This window comes from Phyllobates terribilis, unplaced genomic scaffold (genome assembly GCF_046119375.1).
Source record: "Phyllobates terribilis strain yellow unplaced genomic scaffold, ASM4611937v1 Scaffold_1__5_contigs__length_1240528914, whole genome shotgun sequence".
In the NCBI taxonomy this organism is placed as follows: Eukaryota; Metazoa; Chordata; class Amphibia; order Anura; family Dendrobatidae; genus Phyllobates; species Phyllobates terribilis.
In genome coordinates, this window is record NW_027362761.1 from 455207577 (window position 1) to 455228383 (window position 20807).

Below are 20807 nucleotides of genomic sequence, written 5' to 3' on the forward strand. Positions count from 1 at the left end.
AAAAATAAAAAAATAAATACTTACCTTCTGATTGCCCCCGGAGTCTTTATTGGCTCCGTCCTGGCTTGCCGGCAGCTTGCGGTACACTGAAGGACCTGCCGACGTCAGCGTCGCGTGACCCGTCACATGACTAAATGACGTCAGCACAAGTCCTTCATTCCACCGCGATCTGCCGGCAAGCGAACACAAGGAGACTGGTGGCCATCAGAAGGTAAATATATTACTTATTTTTTATTTTTTTATTTTTTTTACAGGTTCTATGGTACCCGGGTCCGGAGGAGAGTCTCCTCTCCTCCAGACCCGAGTACCATCCGCACATTGAAACGCTTGATTTCCGCATGTACAGATCTAGTGATGCGGAATCCAAGCGTTCCAATGAAAGTCAATGGCGGCGAAAACGCAGCGCTTCTGCAAAATAATTGGTAGGTCTGCGTTTTTTTCGGCAATGACAACCCTCAGCGGAAATTTCCGCAGCATGTGCATAGCACATGCGGATTATCATTGTGGAACATGGCAGGCCTTCTACCATGTGTTTTTTAAGCGTTTCTGCAGCTTTTTTGAAAATGAAGTTAGCAAACAATTAGAGTCTATCTCAGCACATTGTGGGATAAATAAGAAAATTACTAGATTATCACAGATCCTAATGCACTTAGGATGGAAGTGCATTTTAACTTTACAGACATTTTAATAGTTTAAATGAAAGACTTTAAGCAAAACGCTATTATTCCCTCTACTCCAATTTTCTGGTGTCTTAATATCACAAAATTTGGAGCAAGTTTACACTGACCTCAACCCATTTCTAAAAAGTGAACAGGGCTCAGGAAATGATGGCTTGGCCAACTAACATGCAACAAATTACTACACTAATAGATGAAACTGCAACACCATTATGGAAAAGTCATGGGATTATGGAAATCACAGGATAGAAAGACATGTTAATGATATGCAAATAATGAAAAAATGGAAACCAAATCTTAAAAAAATCTCGGTTTATTCAATATTACACGCCTTGGCTGCTAGCAATGAGGTTTTTAATGGCTGCCTGAGGAATGCTCTGCCATGCTTAATACACTTGAGCACACAAATTATCAAGATCCCTTTGCATTTACCGACCAACTAGTCCCCATCAGATGTGCTCAATGAGAGACATGTCCATAGACGCTGCAGGCCATGGTAGTGTTAGAACCCTCCTGGTAGCTTTTGCTATCTTGTGTTTTGCGGTTGCGTGACCAGCTGCCTATATATTTCAGCTCCACCCTTCTGGCTTTGCCGGACTTCAGTGTTGTTTTGACTGTCTCTCTAGCCAGGTGCTTCGGTGCCTATCTCTGTCAGTTCTTGGTCCTTTTTGTCAGTTTGTCCTTTTTGCTCTGCAACAACTTTTTGTCCCAGTACTTAGTTCTTTTAGGGACCCCTCCCTTAATTCTATAGGTCTCCGTTCAGACTAGCCGAGGACGAAAGCGGGTCTGTTCACAAGGAAAAGGCAGCCCGCTACATCGTAGGGATTCAGCTTAGTCTTACTGTAGGGACAGCTTTCCTTATCTTTCCTTAGTTTTGTTGCAGATCATAACAGGTAGCATGTTTAGATAACACATGCTGCTCACAGTAGCATGAGTAACATGCAGATATAGTGGCAATTTGCAGTGATATAGCATATAAAACATGTCTGTCGGGCTTGCTGTAAGAGTGGCTACAGGGAGGAAATTAAGTTACATTCTCCGTGCAGCCACTTCCTTCTAGTCACTGGGGCAGTGCAGGGTGCAGTTACAGTCATCTCTTCCTACTCAGTGAATGTGCTCTAATCACTCCCCGGCATACTGATGGACAGCATACTCTGCAGTGTGCGTTATTTAGACTGGCACTTCAAATGCCTATCTTAAATCCAATGCCCAGTTGAGTAAGATGATAATCCAAACTCATTTTCTCACATCCTAAAATGTGCTGAGGTAAACTCTAAGGCCCCAATTTATCCGAATTCTGGTGTAAATCGCTTTGAAAAGTCACAAACATTTTCAGCAATGTGAACTTGTGCAATTTTTTTCGACTTTTGGTGTTTTCACACCATACTTGCCCAGCTTCTCCAAAATGGTCGGATAAGGAGCATGATGCAACAGCGTGTCTAATTCATGCTGAACTGTGGCTTCCTTATTATTATTATTTATTATTATAGCGCCATTAATTCCATGGCGCTTTACATGTTTAAAAGGGATATACATAGCAAACAACAAGTACAATAATTTGAACAAAAATGAGTCAGCTATAGGAGGAGAGAGGACCCTGCCCGCAAGGACTCACAATCTACAAGGGATGGGTGAGGATACTGTAGGTGAGGGTACAGCTGGTCGTGCAGGAGTGTGGTGGAGCGAGGGTTAGTGCAGGCTCTAGGCTTGTCGGAAGAGGTGGGTCTTCAGGTTCCTTTTGAAGGTCTCCACGGTAGGCGAGAGTCTGATGTGTTGGGGTAGAGCATTCAAGAGTAGGTGGATGAACGGGAGAAATCTTGTATGCGATTGTGGGAAGAGGATATAAGAGGGGAGTAGAGAAGGAAATCTTGTGAGGATCGGAGGTTGCGTGCAGGTATGTACCAGGAGACTAGTTCACAGATGTATGGAGGAAACAGGTTGTGGATGGCTTTATATGCCATGGTTAGGGTTTTGAACTGGAGTCTCTGGGCAATGGGGAGCCAGTGAAGGGATTGACAGAAAGGAGAGGCCAGGGAATAGCAGGGGGACAGGTGGATTAGTCAGGCAGCAGCGTTCAGGATAGATTGTAGGAGTGTGAGAGTGGTAGAAGGGAAGCCACAGAGCAAGAGGTTGCAGTAGTCGGGGCGAGAGATGATGAGGGCATGCACTAGTGTTTTGGGGGGGTTGAGCGAGATGGTGGAAAGATGATGAATTCAGTTTTATCCATATTAAGTTTTAGGAATCTAGCAGAGAAGAAAGATGAAATAGAGGACAGACATTGTGGGATTTTGGTTAGTAAGGAGGTGATATCAGGTCTGGAGAGGTAGATCTGTGTGTTGTCAGCATAGAGGTGATACTGAAAGCAGTGAGGCTCTATGAGCTGTCCAAGGCCAAAAGTGTAGATGGAAAAAAGCAGGGGTCCTAGAACTGAGCCTTAGAGTCAGAAAGAGGGAGAGGAGAGTTAGAGAGGTTGGATAGGGAACAGAGGCGAGTGAAAATGAGATCCAGAGTGTGGTCATGGTACATCTCTACATGACGGTCTTCTTTATAGGAACATTGTACTGGTACATAGAGACACAACTCTATATACCAGTGCTTCTCTATGTATATGTATCTATTAAAATAATATATTTATATATACATCTATATATACAGTACAGACCAAAAGTTTGGACACACCTTCTCATTTAAAGATTTTTCTGTATTTTCATGACTGTGAAAATTGTACATTCACACTGAAGGCATCAAAACTATGAATTAACACATGTGGAATTATATACTTAACAAAAAAGTGTGAAACAGCTGAAAATATGTCTTATATTCTAGGTTCTTCAAAGTAGCCACCTTTCGCTTTGATGACTGCTTTGCACACTCTTGGCATTCTCTTGATGAGCTTCAAGAGGTAGTCACCAGAAATGGTCTTCCAACAATCTTGAAGGAGTTCCCAGAGATGTTTAGCACTTGTTGGCCCTTTTGCCTTCACTCTGCGGTCCAGCTCACCCCAAACCATCTCGATTGGGTTCAGGTCTGGTGACTGGAGGCCAGGTCATCTGGCGTAGCACCCCATCACTCTCCTTCTTGGTCAAATAGCCCTTACACAGCCTGGAGGTGTGTTTGGGGTCATTGTCCTGTTGAAAAATAAATGATGGTCCAACTAAACGCAAACCGGATGGAATAGCATGCCGCTGCAAGATGCTGTGGTAGCCATGCTGGTTCAGTATGCCTTCAATTTTGAATAAATCCCCAACGGTGTCACCAGCAAAGCACCCCCACACCATCACACCTCCTCCTCCATGCTTCACGGTGGGAACCAGGCATGTAGAGTCCATCCGTTCACCTTTTCTGCGTCGCACAAAGACACGGTAGTTGGAACCAAAGATCTCAAATTTGAACTCATCAGACCAAAGCACAGATTTCCACTGGTCTAATGTCCATTCCTTGTGTTCTTTAGTAGAGATGAGCGTTGTTCTACTCGAACTGTTCGCCAATCTCAAATTCGAGCTATTTTGGGCGGTGTTCGAGCCGTTTGGCGAACACGAACAATTTGAGAAAAATTCGGCTGTTCGAGGCTATGTTCGATAACTGTTCGTGCACCAAAATCATAACTGGATTTTTTCTCAGTAATGATGAAAATTAATGTTAATACGCAGTTTGAGTGTACAGCGGGGTGGGGGGAGGGGCAGGGGATGGATCTCTGCAGGAACAATGAAGATCTCCATTTTTTTTTCTCTTTCCCGCATTTACAGTGGGGAGGTGCAATCTGTCAGCCTATCAGCAGCGCACACACGGAGCGAAGTGCTTTTTTTGACACAAGCAAGTGCATGTGTCATTGGCAGTGTATGTCACATGTCCTTGCCCTATAAGACCCAGCCATTTTCCCCGTCGCCACCATTTTCTCACTGCTGCAGCTGCGTGTTAGACGGCACCGCTGTTGCTGTGTGCGCTATACCTTGTTAATTTCAAGCCAATTTTCGCACAAATATACAGATAGCTTGGGAGTAGGGAATAGTTGTGATTGCAGTCCTTTTAAGGACTAGGTTACAGCATTTCCTACGACTTTTATCAGGGAGGTCTGTGCTCTTAAATAGATCGGTTGTGGGAGTAAAGACTAATTGTAATTGCAGTCCTTTTCAGGACTAGGTTACATGAGTTCCTATCAGTTTTTGCCAGGCAGGTCTGTGCCAGTGCTGTGCAAGTTTTTTTCACAGCATTTGGCTGAATCTAGCAAAGCTAATCCTTTTTGGCCTATTGCAGAGTGTGTTAGTCAGTGGAGTAGCCTATCTGTGTTGCAAGATATACCACCTGTGTATAGAATACCAATTTTTTTACTGCACCTAGTGAAGTAAAATCTTTTGGGCATAGCATCATTCTATTAGTCCATCTATACTGACCTCCATCAGGTTGCAAATTAAAACTAATTTTTATCTGCATCTACAGTACCTCTGAAAAAATATTTGGGCTTCTAGCAGTGTGTGGGACTTGTTCTATTAGTCCATCTATACTGACCTCCATCAGGTTGCAAAATGAATATATTTTTTTCTGCATCTACCTCTGAAAAAATATTGGGCTTCTAGCTGTGTGTGGGTCTTGTTCTATTAATCCATCTATACTGACCTCCATCAGGTTGCAAACTGAATATATTTTTTTCTGCATCTACCTCTGAAAAAATATTTGGCCTTCTAGTAGTGTGTCGGACTTTCTCTATTAGTCCATCTATACTGACCTCCATCAGGTTGCAAATTAAAACTAATTTTTATCTGCATCTACAGTACCTCTGAAAAAATATTTGGGCTTCTAGCAGTGTGTGGGACTTGTTCTATTAGTCCATCTATACTGACCTCCATCAGGTTGCAAACTGAATATATTTTTTTCTGCATCTACCTCTGAAAAAATATTGGGCTTCTAGCTGTGTGTGGGTCTTGTTCTATTAATCCATCTATACTGACCTTCATCAGGTTGCAAACTGAATATATTTTTTTCTGCATCTACCTCTGAAAAAATATTTGGCCTTCTAGTAGTGTGTCGGACTTTCTCTATTAGTCCATCTATACTGACCTCCATCAGGTTGCAAACTGAATATAATTTTTTTCTGCATCTAGCTCTGAAAAAATATTTGGCCTTCTAGTAGTGTGTCGGACTTTCTCTATTAGTCCATCTATACTGACCTCCATCAGGTTGCAAATTAAAACTAATTTTTATCTGCATCTACAGTACCTCTGAAAAAATATTTGGGCTTCTAGCAGTGTGTGGGACTTGTTCTATTAGTCCATCTATACTGACCTCCATCAGGTTGCAAACTGAATATAGTTTTTTCTGCATCTACCTCTGAAAAAATATTGGGCTTCTAGCTGTGTGTGGGTCTTGTTCTATTAATCCATCTATACTGACCTCCATCAGGTTGCAAACTGAATATATTTTTTTCTGCATCTACCTCTGAAAAAATATTTGGCCTTCTAGTAGTGTGTCGGACTTTCTCTATTAGTCCATCTATACTGACCTCCATCAGGTTGCAAACTGAATATAATTTTTCTCTGCATCTAGCTCTGAAAAAATATTTGGCCTTCTAGTAGTGTGTCGGACTTTCTCTATTAGTCCATCTATACTGACCTCCATCAGGTTGCAAATTAAAACTAATTTTTATCTGCATCTACAGTACCTCTGAAAAAATATTTGGGCTTCTAGCAGTGTGTGGGACTTGTTCTATTAGTCCATCTATACTGACCTCCATCAGGTTGCAAACTGAATATATTTTTTTCTGCATCTACCTCTGAAAAAATATTGGGCTTCTAGCTGTGTGTGGGTCTTGTTCTATTAATCCATCTATACTGACCTCCATCAGGTTGCAAACTGAATATAATTTTTTTCTGCATCTAGCTCTGAAAAAATATTTGGCCTTCTATTAGTGTGTCGGACTTTCTCTATTAGTCCATCTATACTGACCTCCATCAGGTTGCAAATTAAAACTAATTTTTATCTGCATCTACAGTACCTCTGAAAAAATATTTGGGCTTCTAGCTGTGTGCGGGACTTGTTGTATTAGTCCATCTATACTGACCTCCATCAGGTTGCAAAGTGAATATATTTTTTTCTGCATCTACCTCTGAAAAAATATTTGGCCTTCTAGTAGTGTGTCGGACTTTCTCTATTAGTCCATCTATACTGACCTCCATCAGGTTGCAAATTAAAACAAATTTTTATCTGCATCTACAGTACCTCTGAAAAAATATTTGGGCTTCTAGCAGTGTGTGGGACTTGTTCTATTAGTCCATCTATACTGACCTCCATCAGGTTGCAAACTGAATATATTTTTTTCTGCATCTACCTCTGAAAAAATATTTGGCCTTCTAGTAGTGTGTCGGACTTTCTCTATTAGTCCATCTATACTGACCTCCATCAGGTTGCAAATTCAAAATAATTTTTTTCTGCATCTAACCCAGCCAATAGTTTTGGCCTAATACCACAGTTTGGCCACTCAGCTCTGCTCGGTTACCATCCATTGTTTTTTTGTGCAAACAACTCCAGGGTTGTGAATTAGTTAACCACCAAAATGAGTGGAAAAAGGCCTGCTGCTGGTGGAAAGGGGAATAGGCATGTTGGGAAGGGGAAAAAAGGTTGTGTCCGTGGAGTAGGTGTTAAAGCAACAGTAACATCTGCAGAAGAAAGACCATCTTCCAGCCAAACTAAAATGTCTACTTCTTTTAGCGGACAATGTGATAAGATCCCTTTCTTACGGCCACGCCAATCGCTACAAATTCCAGATGAGGCACAAAAACAGCAGGTGCTTCAACGGATATCAAGTGCTCCTTTAAGTGGGCTCTCCTCCACATCAACTTCAACATCACAAATACTCCAGTCCTCAAAGGTGTCACCCAAATCGCACTTGCTTCCTCACAGCTCCCAAATCTCCAGCTGCCCGTCTGAGTATGAGGTAGAACAGATGGTTGGGTCTGCAGAGCTGTTTACTCATACTATAGCCTGGGAATCAGAGGTCGACTCCAGTGTTTCTGTGAATCCAGACGAGGAAATGATCTGCACTGATGCCCAGAATCTTTATGAGTCGGATCCAGGACCAGACGCAGAAGGTTCTGACCATAATGTAGACCCTCATTCCCAAACTGTAACTCCTGTTGGTGGAGACAATGAGGAAGACGATGATAAGACTCAAATACCTGATTGGAGCGACAACTTTAGTTTTTTGTCAGGGCAGGAACAGGTTGGCTCTGAGGACGACGGGTGTGATAACGCACAGGGTGATGATGATGAGGTCGGAGATCCCACTTACTGTCAACCCACAGTCAGTCAAGAGATGAGGTCAGCAGAGGAGGTGGAGGAAGATGCTAGTGACGACGAGGTCAGGTTGCGCCTTCCTGGACAGAGACGTAGTACTGGAAGCACGTCAACAACTGCATCCTCAAACACAACTCTGCCTCTCACCACAAGTCGTGGTGGCTCTTCAGGTCGCATGGGTGCTAAGCCTTGCATAGCCTGGGCATTTTTTCAGATCGATAAAGATGACCCAACTCGTGTTATCTGTAACATTTGTCAGCAAAAGCTAAGTAGAGGCCAAAAAATACATAGTTTGAGTACTTCATGCATGAACCGGCACATGGACATGAAGCATAAGTTGCAGTGGGAAGCTCAGTGTGCTACAATGCGGCCTAGCCGGCCGGGCCAACCACCGTCTGCCATATCTTGTGCATCCGCGGCCTCTTCATCCTCTGTGACTGGGGGGACAGCAGTCACACCTGTTTTGGGGCGCAGACCTGCCACCTCTTTACCCGCAACAGCCAGCGTGATTGGCAGGTCATCATTTTCTTTGGAGGTGGTAACACCAGCTGGTGTTTAGCGCTGTCCGACATCGATAGCACCACCTTTGGATCAAGGCAACCTAACATGTCCGCCTGCATCTTCCTCACAGACCGGCAGTTTGCCGGGGACACCCTTATCAACCCCGTCTAAGCACAATAGCCAGCCCTCGGTCCCTCAGATGTGGACAAGTAAAAGACCATTTCCTCCTAGCCATGAGAAAGTTAAGAGGTTGAATTTCACCATCTGCAAGCTCTTGGCTACAGAAATGCTGCCTTTCCGCCTGGTGGACACAGGATTTTCGAGACCTTATGTCCGTCGCAGTGCCCCAGTACCAGATGCCCAGTCGGCACTACTTCTCAAAGAAAGGTGTGCCTGCGCTCCACCAGCATGTCGCACACAACATCACCGCTTCTTTGAGAAACTCTGTGTGTGACAGGGTGCATTTCACCACAGACACTTGGACGAGTAGGCATGGACAGGGGCGTTACATGTCGCTGACTGGGCACTGGGTAACTATGGTGACAGCAGGACAAGGGGCTGCTGTCCAAGTCTTGCCATCCCCACGAGTTGTGCGTCAATCCTCTTTATGTCAAAGTTCCTCCACTGCTTCTGCCTCCTCAACCTCCTCTCAGTCTTCCACCTGCACCCAAAGCCTGTCTGGTCATGCCACAAGCTTTCTAACTGCGCAGAAGGGATCCTGCACACCTCCTTACTATGCTGGCAGTGGGGCTCAACGTCATCAGGCGGTTTTTACATTGAAATGTCTGGGAAATGTGAGTCACACAGCTGAGGAGTTGTGGTCAGCTCTGGAGAACCAATTTCATGAATGGTTGTCTCCACTGGACCTGAAACCAGGGAAGGCCGTGTGCGACATTGCTGCAAACCTGGGTGCGGCCCTTCGCCGGGGCAATGTCACACACGTGCCTTGTATGGCTCACGTGTTGAACCTGGTTGTCCAGCAATTTTTAGCCCACTATCCCAGACTAGATGGCCTTCTGCAGAGGGCACGGTTGCTGTGTGCTCACTTCCGCCGTTCGCATCCCGCAGCTCAGCGACTTACATCTCTACAGAAGTCGTTGGGCCTGCCACTTCACCGGCTAAAATGCGATGTGCCTACCCGGTGGAATTCAACTCTGCACATGTTGCAGCGACTGTGGCAGCACCGACAAGCCCTGGTGCAATACGTTCTGACGTATAGCCTGGGCCAACGAGATTCAGAGGTGGGGCAAATCACGCTGGAGGAGTGGTCTCAGATCAGGGACCTATGCACCCTTCTGCACAGTTTTGAAATGGCGACGAAGATGTTTAGTGCTGACGATGCCATTATCAGCATGACTATTCCGGTGATTTACATGCTGGAGCACATGTTAAACAGAATTCGGAGTCAGGTGGTGGCACAAGAGGAGGTGGAGGAAGTAGAGGAGGAGGAGTTGTATGCGGAAGGGCTAACATCTGCAAGGTCCAGAAGGTCGGCAGCACCAAGGCGGCAGGCATGTGAGGGTGGGGGAGATGGTTTTACCAGGGCGCATGGTAGCAGCCAAACTAGTGAGGAAGGTGCAGGAGCCCAGGAAGAAGTGGAGGACGAACTGATGGAAGACTCATCAGATGAGGGAGACCTTGATCACATTTCTGTTGTGCGAGGTTGGGGGGAGAGGACAGAGGAAGGAAGCATGATTGTTACCTCGCCACCAACACAACAGGGACTTGGTGCTCCTGGATGCGCAACACACATGAGTGCCTTCTTGCTGCACTACCTGCAACATGACCCTCGAATTGTGAGAATTAGAAATAATCCTGACTACTGGGTTGCCACACTGTTAGATCCCCGGTACAAAAGTAAATTTGCAGAAATTATTCCTGCCATAGAAAGGGATGCACGCATGCAGGAGTATCAGCAGAGACTGTTGCAGAATCTTACATGTGCTTTTCCACAAAATACCAGTGGTGCACGTAGTGAATCTCACAGTTCCAACTTGCCAACCGTGGGACCGTCAAGTGTTCAGCACTCAAACCGTAACAGAACCACAGTATCTGCTGGTAACATCAATTTTGCGGAATCATTTCACCACTTTTTTAGCCCATCCTTTGCAAGGCCACAGGAGACAAGAAGTCTGACACATAGTCAACGCCTAGAGACGATGGTACAGGAGTATCTCCAAGTAAACATTGAAGCCACGACTGTGTCACTGGACCCTTGCTCTTTTTGGGCTTCCAATCTGGATAAATGGCCGGAGCTAGCCACTTACGCCTTGGAGATCTTGTCATGCCCCGCAGCCAGCGTTCTGTCTGAACGTGTGTTCAGCGCTGCTGGTGGTGTGCTGACAGATAAGCGCACGCGGCTCTCCACTGATAATGTAGACAGACTCACGTTCATAAAGATGAACAAATCATGGATCCGAAACGACTTTTCTACCCCTGTGTCATCCTGGGGAGAGTAAAAGCTTGATGATTGGTAAAAATCACCCTACCAAACGTTTTAAGCTTTCAAATTACTAATCATGTTTATCTGTATCTTGACTGGAAAATAATTTGGGCTTTGTAGCAGTGTGCAGCACTGATCCTATTAGGCCATCTATAATAAGCTCCACCAGATTTAAAATTAAAAATAATTTTTAGCTGCATCTAGCCCGGAAAATAATTTTGGGGCTCCGAGATGCGCAAGACACATAAGTGCCTTCTTGCTGCACTACCTGCAGCATGACCCTCATATTGTCAGAATTCGAAGTAATCATGACTACTGGGTTGCCACACTCTTAGATCCCCCAAACTTTTCGATCAACCTTTTCATTTTAATAAAGACCAAAAAAATGGTCATTTTTGAAATTATAAGCATTAGCAGGTTGTTAGAAACTGAAATCAAACAGTTTTCAACTCAAAACTTTATTCTAGGTGATGTTACATTTTCACATAGGACCCCTTGTTCGAAAGGAGCTTCTGAACTCTCTCGTCCATTGAATTTGTCAGGTTTTGGATGGTTTCTGCTTCAATTGTTTTGCATGAGGACAGAATACCCTCCCAGAGCTGTTGCTTAGATGTGAACTGCCTCCCGCCATCATAGACACTCCTTTTAATGATGCTCCAAAGGTTCTGAATGGGGTAGAGGTCAGGGGAGCATGGGGGTCACACCATAAGTTTGTCCCCTTTTATGCCCATATCAGCCAGAGATGCAGATGTTTTATGTGCAGCATGAGATGGTGCATTATCATGCAGAAAAATGATCTTGCTGTGAAATACACGGTTCTTCTTCTTGAACCATGGCAGGAAGTGCTGTTTGAGAAAATCCACATACATTATGGAGTTCATCTTTAGCGCCTTCAGGGATCCTAAAGGGGCCGACAATCTCTCTCCCCATGATTCCAGCCCAAAACATTACTCCACCTCCTCCTTGTTGGTGCTGTAGCCGTGTTTGCGTGGTGTGTCCATCAACCAGCCATCCTCCACTCCATCCATCTGGACCATCGAGCGTTGCACGGCACTCATCCGTGAACAAAACAGTTTTGAAATCAGTCTTCATGTAATGTTTGGCCCACTGGAGCCGTTTCTGCTTGTGTGAAGTGGATAGAGGAGGTCGACAGGATGGCGTATGCACAGCTGCAAACCTCTGAAGGACCCTGCATCTTGTTGTTCGGGGGACGTTGGAGGCACAAGCAGCTTCAAAAACTTGTCTGCTGCTATGACAAGGCTTTTTTGCCGCTGCTCTTTCAACCTGACGTAATTGCCTGTAGGAAAGAGTCCTCAATTTGCCCTTATCAGCACGCACACGTGTGTACTGTGAATCAGCTACATACTTCTTGATTGCCAAGACACTTCATCCTGATCATCGCACAATGTTGATTGTAGTCATGCCTTGACCTAAACACTCCACAATTTGTTGCTTCTCAGCAGCCGACACATCCTTTTTCTTTCCCATTTTGGCAGAAAATATAGGCTGCTTAATAATGTGAGAGAGCCTTCTTAAGTAGTCTTGCCTTTCATTGGACACACCTGCCAAACTAATTAGCACAGGTGTCTGCAATTGCTTACAGTGATATAAAGAGCCCTGACACACATCACCATCAATGAGTTTAACTGACAAACAAACAAATTCTTCCCTTATCACTCCTAAACACTTTTTGCATAATAATTTGGAACGCGGTGTACATGTGCTTTTCCACAAAACACCAGCGGTTCACGTAGTGAATCTTACAGTTCTAACTTGCCAACCGTGGTCTGTATGGAATTGTTCAATAAAGGGCCCAAAATTAAGATAACATAGATGGGAGAGGTCTCTATGAATAGGAATTCCTAAGTATTTGATACCCTGTGAGGGCCAGGCAAAGGGAAAGTTGGACTGGATGGAATCCTATACGGATTTGGGGAGGGAGACATCGAGGGCCTCAGACTTCGCTGCATTGATTTTAAAATTTGACCATGTAACAAAGTGATCTATTTCAGCCATAACAGCATGGATGGATATATGTGATTGAGTGATATATACTAGGACATCATCAGCAAATAGAGAGCACTTGTACTCGGTGCCTCCCACCTCAATCCACCTAATATTGGGGTTATGGCGAATTGATGAGAGCAGGTGCTCCGTCACTAGGATGTATAAGAGAGGGGACAGAGGACATCCCTGCCTTGTCCCATTGGTGATTGTGAAAGGTGATGAAAATGTTCTGACGCACCCCCTGGGCCTTGGGACACCCGGAGCCGGACCCTTTTTGGTGGATGCTGGTGGTTGTAGTCTTCGTGGCGGCGACCCGGTTCCGTGGCTCAGGGCGGTCAAACCAGTGGCGGAACTATTTATGTGGTTTTGATGTTTAAATGTCCGACTACGCCACCCGTGGATTGCGGTCAGAGTGAACCGCCGCTACAGGGCAGACCGCTGAGGCTGGTGTTGTGGGTGCAGCAGAGCGTAGCATAACTCCCCACGGGAGGAGTATAGCCTCAGGGCAGTGTATGCGGAGGATGGGGGTGATGGTGCAGGGCAGCAGCAGTAACGACACGGAGTCAGTGATGCAGTCCAGGGCCTTTACTCACAGTTCTTATTATCCAGACCACGTCTGCAGGTAACGGCTGCCCACGTCGTACTGTGCTCACCAGGTGAGGGGCTCAGACAACTCCCAGATAACTTTGGAGCACTTCACAGGACCCCCTTTGTGTGTCCTTTGTCTGGCCTTTCTTACCAACACTTCTGTCCGGCTGCCTCGGGCCTCCTCTTGGTAAACTTGGCGCCAGTTTCCCTGACCCTATGTGGTGCCTTCCTAGCGGGTGTAGCGAGGGGCTGCGCCACATAAAATGTCAGAGCCTCCGGTTTCTAGCTGAGGGTCGTTTCCTGCCTCCACTAGTTCGGGGACCGGTCTCCCCCTTTGGCCTGACCCCTCCACGCAGGTGGATTCGGGCGTGCGGTGGCGACTCGCCCGTCCGCACCCCTGGGATCCCTTCATTCCTCGTTCCTGGAGCCTTCTCCGCTCCTCTTCCTTCCTTCTCCCTCTTCCAGGCCTGGGCCTCTGTTACTAGGCCCGCCTCCGGAGCAGAGCTCATGCAGAGCCCCTGCTCCCTGCCACTTCTGCTCAGACTTCTCTGCACTGAACTAAGATGGTGCCCACCTTTTATACTCCCTTCTCAATGCACCCAGGAACTGCTTCCTCCCTCCTCCTGCACTACAGGGTTCCCCTTCCTCAGTGTTCCCTCCCCCCACTCCAGCCAGGGACAGGGACTGTCGTGCCCATCTCAGGGGCATATTGGTCGCCCTGCCCCACGGCAATGTGGTGTAATGCATGCAGGTGTCGGGTCCTGATCCACACTCCATCCTTACCTGAGAGTGAGATATCACACCTCTGGGTGAGGTGCAATACGTCTGTAGCAACCGAGCCCTCAGGGTGCTACAGTTCCATTTATCTTCAGCCTAGGTGACGTATTGCGATACAGGGCCGTGATTTTGGCTATAAAAGGGTCCCCTAGACCCCTACCCCAAGCTTTTTAAGAGAATCATATATGGCGTGCCAGGAGACTCTATGGAATGCTTTCTCAGCATCCAACGAGAGTATCTAATTACAAATTTTTAACTGCATCTAGCCCAGGAAATACTTTGTGCCTAGTAGCAGTGTCTGCTAGTCAGCAGATTATCCCGGCTGTTAAGCAAGCTACACCACCTGTAGTTTAGACACTTAATTTTTTCAAAGGAAATGCTTCGGGACCATGGGATACTCAGTGAAGAGCATCAGGAGGCACCCCAAGGCACAGGGGCTGGGATTGGCAGTAGGATGCCTTGCGGTGGACAGCCGAGCTCGATCCTTATAAAAGCTTTTTAACTGCAGCAGCTTTAGTGGACGCTACTGGAGCTGGAATTACGCGGCTGCTGGCATGAGACTTGCCCTCCAATAGATCCTTGTAAATGGATTTAAAGTGTATTCATTCAAATTAGAGAGACAATTTAAATTAAAAAGCTTAGAGCTGCCTCCACCACAGGGGGGCTCGCTCGACCCACCAGCGGACAGGCACCAGTATTGGGAGAGGGGGGCTGGCCATCAGGGTTCACCGCGGCTCTGGCACAAACCCGGCGACACGGAGGTGGCACGGGCAGGAGCGGACTGGCCGTGTCGGCTTCTCACTTTTTGGATTTTAGAAGGGCATGACATGCCTATATCTGTGTCTCCCCCTCCTTTTACTCCTCCACCTCTTTTATTTTCGCATGACTATATGTACTTGTCACTTTTCCATGTGTTAGTTGTGTCTTCTGAGCAGTTTGTCAGCTTTTGGACACCTTTGAAGGTGTTTTCTATGTGTTTCTATGTGTTTTTGTTTGGCTGCCATTGGTTTTAACGGTGTTCGAAGGTGTTCGACGAACAGTTCGACGAACAGTTCGGCGAACACACGGGTGTTCGACGAACCGAACCGAACTCGAACACTACGGGGGTGGCTCAACACTATTCTTTAGCCCAAACAAGTCTCTCCTGCTTGTTGCCTGTCCTTAGCAGTGGTTTTCTAGCAGCTATTTTACCATGAAGGCCTGCTGCACAAAGTCTCCTCTTAACAGTTGTTGTAGAGATGTGTCTGCTGCTAGAACTCTGTGTGGCATTGACCTGGTCTCTAATCTGAGCTGATGTTAACCTGCGATTTCTGAGGCTGGTGACTCGAATAAACTTATCCTCAGAAGCAGTGGTGATTCTTGGTCTTCCTTTCCTGGGGCGGTCCTCATGTGAGCCAGTTTCTTTGTAGCGCTTGATGGTTTTTGCAACTGCACTTGGGGACACTTTCAAAGTTTGCCCATTTTTCGGACTGACTGACCTTCATTACTTAAAGTAATGATGGCCACTCGTTTTTCTTTACTTAGCTGCTTTTTTCTTGCCATAATACAAATTCTAACAGTCTATTCAGTAGGACTATCAGCTGTGTATCCACCAGGCTTCTGCACAACACAACTGATGGTCCCAACTCGATTTATAAGGCAAGAAATCCCACTTATTAAACCTGACAGGGCACACCTGTGAAGTGAAAACCATTTCCGGTGACTACCTCTTGAAGATCATCAAGAGAATGCCAAGAGTGTGCAAAGCAGTCATCAAAGCAAAAGGTGGCTACTTTGAAGAACCTAGAATATAACACATATTTTCAGTTGTTTCACACTTTTTTGTTAAGTATATAATTCCACATGTGTTAATTCATAGTTTTGATGCCTTCAGTGTGAATGTACAATTTTCAAAGTAATGAAAATTCAGAAAAATCTTTAAATGAGAAGGTGTGTCCAAACTTTTGGTCTGTACTGTATATATATTTTTTTTATTTCATTTATCCATTACATAGAGATGCAGTCATATATATAGATATGCTGACTTCCATGCCGTCTTCTCTATACCGTTCTGTTCCTACTTTCTAATGGTACGTCACCCAACTTTCCCATGCTGACTTCCATGCCGTCTTCTCTATACCGTTCTGTTCCTACTTTCTAATGGTACGTCACCCAACTTTCCCATGCTGACTTCCATGCCGTCTTCTCTATACCATTCTGTTCCTACTTTCTAATGGTACGTCACCCAACTTACACCAGCTACCCCCCACTTTCATTTATGACCTTCTTTACTCAGTCTTGGAGTATCCAGCATCTGGTACAATCTAATCAGCTGATCAAGATGAGCACAGACCACTCCCCGCTGGTTCACAACTGAATGCATTCTGTTACAAATATATTGTGGGCCAGGAGTCTGTTAGACTTTAATCTGTGTCCATCACTTTAAGTGTCCATTAGCTGAAGTGTCTGAAATTTGAATTAATCCTGAATTGAACCTGAAGGGAACTGAAGGTAACTGGATACTTTGTCACAGTAAACAATGGTTGTGTTTGTTTTCACTCTCGCCCCCTTAATCCTTCCCTTCTTACAACCACCCCTAATCCCTACACCTAGTAATTAACTCTTCATCTCTCAATCCTTTGCCTCCAAACACAGACAGCCACCTCATGCCCTCTCCTGCTCCCACCTACTAACTCTTTCTCTGCTCCTCCTTACTGCCGGCGACATCTCTCCACATCCCGGTCCTCCTCACCACATCCCTACACTCACTTCCACCTCCTACCCACGATCTATCCCAAACTCTCGTAACCCTTCTAACCTTATACCCATCCACCCAGCCCCCGCTTCCCCAGTCCCACTAATAGGAGCTCTATGGAACACTCGCTCTGTCTGCAACAAACTTTCCTACATTCACGATCTCTTCATCACTAACAAGGTTTCCTTCCTCGGCATCACTGAAACCTGGCTCACCCCCTCCGACACAGCCTCTCCTGCTGCACTTTCGTATGGCGGATTCCACCTCTCCCATACCCCCCGCCCCACCGGCAAGCACGGTGGAGGAATAGGTTTCCTCCTCTCAGAAAACTGCTCCTTCACCCATATCCCACTGCCGCCCTCAATTACTCTCCCCTCTTTTGAAGTGCACTGCGTGCGCATCTACTCCCCATCCAACCTCCAACTGGCTGTCATCTACCGCCCCCCAGGATCAACCACCACTTTCTTTGACCACTTCACCACTTGTCTACTTCATTTCCTCTCCGTTGACATCCCCACTATTCTCATGGGCGACTTTAACATCCCCATTGACACTTCCCTCTCAGCTGCCTCTAAGCTTCAATCCCTCACTTCCTCCTTTGGTCTTACTCAGTGGTCTTCCACACCCACCCACAAAGATGGCCACACACTGGACCTCATCTTCACCGGCCTCTGTTCCCTATCTAACCTCTCTTACTCACCTCTCCCTCTTTCTGACCACAACCTACTCACATTCTCTTCTCTCTCCTCCCCGGGGCAACAATCCCCACTCCACAAACTTGCATACCCTCGCAGAAATCTCAAACACCTTGATCTACATTCACTCTCTGAATCCCTCCTCCCTCTTACAGACATTAGTTCCTTACATGATGCAGATATTGCTGCCACTTTATACAACACCACAACCGCGGCAGCTCTCGATTGGGTCGCCCCTCTCACACATTCCAAGGCTTGCACAATCAACAGACAACCCTGGCACACCAGCCTAACTAAAGAACTGCAACGGGCCTCCAAGGTTGCTGAGCGTAGATGGAAAAGGTCCCACTCCCATGAGCACTTCATCGCATTCAAACAGTCCCTCACTACCTTCAAGTCCACACTCACTGCAGCAAAACAAACATACTTCATATCTCTCATACCCTCCCTGTCTCGCAACCCCAAACAACTATTCAACACCTTCAATTCTCTCCTCCGTCCCCCAGTGCCTCCTCCCTCTCCTCTTATTTCAGCCGAAGACTTTGCTCATTCTTCAAGCAGAAGATTGACACCATCAGACAAAGCTTTTGCCTAAAGCACCCACAGCCCACCCAACACCTACTCAACCCTCTTCCTCCAAAACCACCTTCTCCACCATTTCTGAAGATCAACTTTCCTCTTTACTCTCCAAATCACACCTCATCACCTGTAAACTTGACCCAATCCCCTCCCACCTCATCCCAAACCGTACCCCTATCTTCATCCCAGCCCTAGCCCACCTCTTCAACCTGTCACTAACAACTGGTGTCTTCCCCTCATGCTTCAAACATGCCTCAAACACACCCATCCTCAAAAAGCCCTCCCTTGACCCATCCTCTGTGTCTAGCTATCGCCCCATATCACTTCTCCCTTATGCCTCAAAACTACTGGAACAACATGTCCATTCTGAACTGTCCTCCCACCTCTCCTCCTGCTCCCTCTTTGACCGCCTACAATCTGGTTTCCGACCACACCATTCTACTGAAACTGCACTGACTAAAGTCACCAACGACCTACTAACCGCCAAATCTAGGCGACACTACTCTGTCCTTCTCCTCCTAGACCTGTCATCTGCCTTTGACACAGTGGACCATTCCCTCTTACTAAAGACTCTCTCATCTATCGGCATCACAGACTTGGCCCTATCCTGGATCTCCTCATACCTAACAGACCGGACAATCAGTGTCTCCCACTCACACACCACCTCCTCATCTCGCCCCCTATCTGTAGGTGTCCCCCAAGGTTCAGTTCTAGGACCGCTGCTCTTCTCCATCTACACCTTCGGCCTGGGACAGCTCATAGAGTCTCACGGCTTTCATTATCACCTCTATGCTGATGACACACAGATCTACCTCTCTGGACCCGATATCACCTCCTTACTAACCAAAATCCCACAATGTCTGTCTGCTATTTCATCCTTCTTCTCTGCCAGATTTCTAAAACTTAACATGGACAAAACAGAATTCATCATCTTTCCGCCATCTCATTCAACCCCCCCAACTGACCTATCTATCAACGTCAATGGCTGCCCACTCTCCCCAGTCCCTCAAGCTCGCTGCCTTGGGGTAACCCTGGACTCTGAACTCTCCTTCAAACCACATATCCAAGCCCTTTCCACTTCCTGCCGACTCCAACTCAAAAATATCTCCCGGATCCGCACATTCCTCAACCATGAATCTGCAAAAACACTAGTTCACGCCTTCATCATCTCCCGTCTTGACTACTGCAACCTCCTGTTCTGTGGCCTCCACTCTAACACTCTCGCAACCCTCCAATCTATCCTAAACTCAGCTGCTCGACTAATCAACCTGTCCCCCCGCTATTCCCCAGCCTCTCCTCTCTGTCAATCTCTTCACTCGCTCCCCATTGCTCAGAGACTCCAGTTCAAAACCCTTACCATGACATACAAAGCCATTCACAACCTGTCTCCTCCATATATCTCTGACCTAGTCTCCCGTTACATACCCGCACGCAACCTCCGATCCTCACAAGATCTCCTTCTCTACTCCCCTCTTATCTCCTCCTCCCACAATAGCATACAAGATTTCTCCCGTGCTTCCCCCCTACTCTGGAACCCTCTACCCCAACGTATCAGACTCTCGCCTACCGTGGAAACCTTCAAAAGGAACCTGAAGACCCACCTCTTCCGACAAGCCTACAACCTGCAGTAACCACCGCTCCACCATACCGCTGCACGACCAGCTCTACCCTCACCTACTGTATCCTCACCCATCCCTTGTAGATTGTGAGCCCTCGCGGGCAGGGTCCTCGCTCCTCCTGTACTAGTCGCTGTCACATTGTGTTCAAGATTATTGTAATTGTTCTTGTATTATACCCCTTTTTCACATGTAAAGCGCCATGGAATAAATGGCACTATAATAATAAATAATAATAATAATAATATATATCTATATATATATGTCCCTGAGACATGGTTTGGTCTGCACTGCAGACTGCTAAATTGTGACAGTGTGCAACCTGCTGAGCTCTCTGATTGGCTGCCGTTCTGTCCATGTGATGTCAGCACCACTGCCTAAGCCAAACACTGAGAGCAATCTCGAGGCTTACCAGTGGAGTGAGAGATGGTGAATACAGAGCAGTTTGTTTTTTTAGAATAACCTGGAGCTGAGGATTAATATGTATTGAAAGGGAACAACCCCATTTAACCACTTCGCGCCAGAGCCTGTTTTTGCCTTCGTGACCGGGCCAATTTTTTCAATTCTGACCACTGTCACTTTATGAGGTAATTACTCTGGAACCCTTCAACGGATCCCCCTGATTCTGAGATTGTTTTTTTGTGACATATTGTACTTCATGATAGTGGTAAAATTTCTTTGATATCACTTGCGTTTGATTGTGAAAAAATCAGAAATTTGGCGAAAATTTTGAAAATTTAGCAATTTTCAAACTTTGAATTTTCATGCCCTTTAATCAGAGAGATATATCACACAAAATAGTTAATAAATAACATTGCCCACATGTCTACTTCACATCAGCACAATTTTGGAACCAAAATTTTTTTTTGTTAGGAAGCTATAAGGGTTAAAAGTTGACCAGCG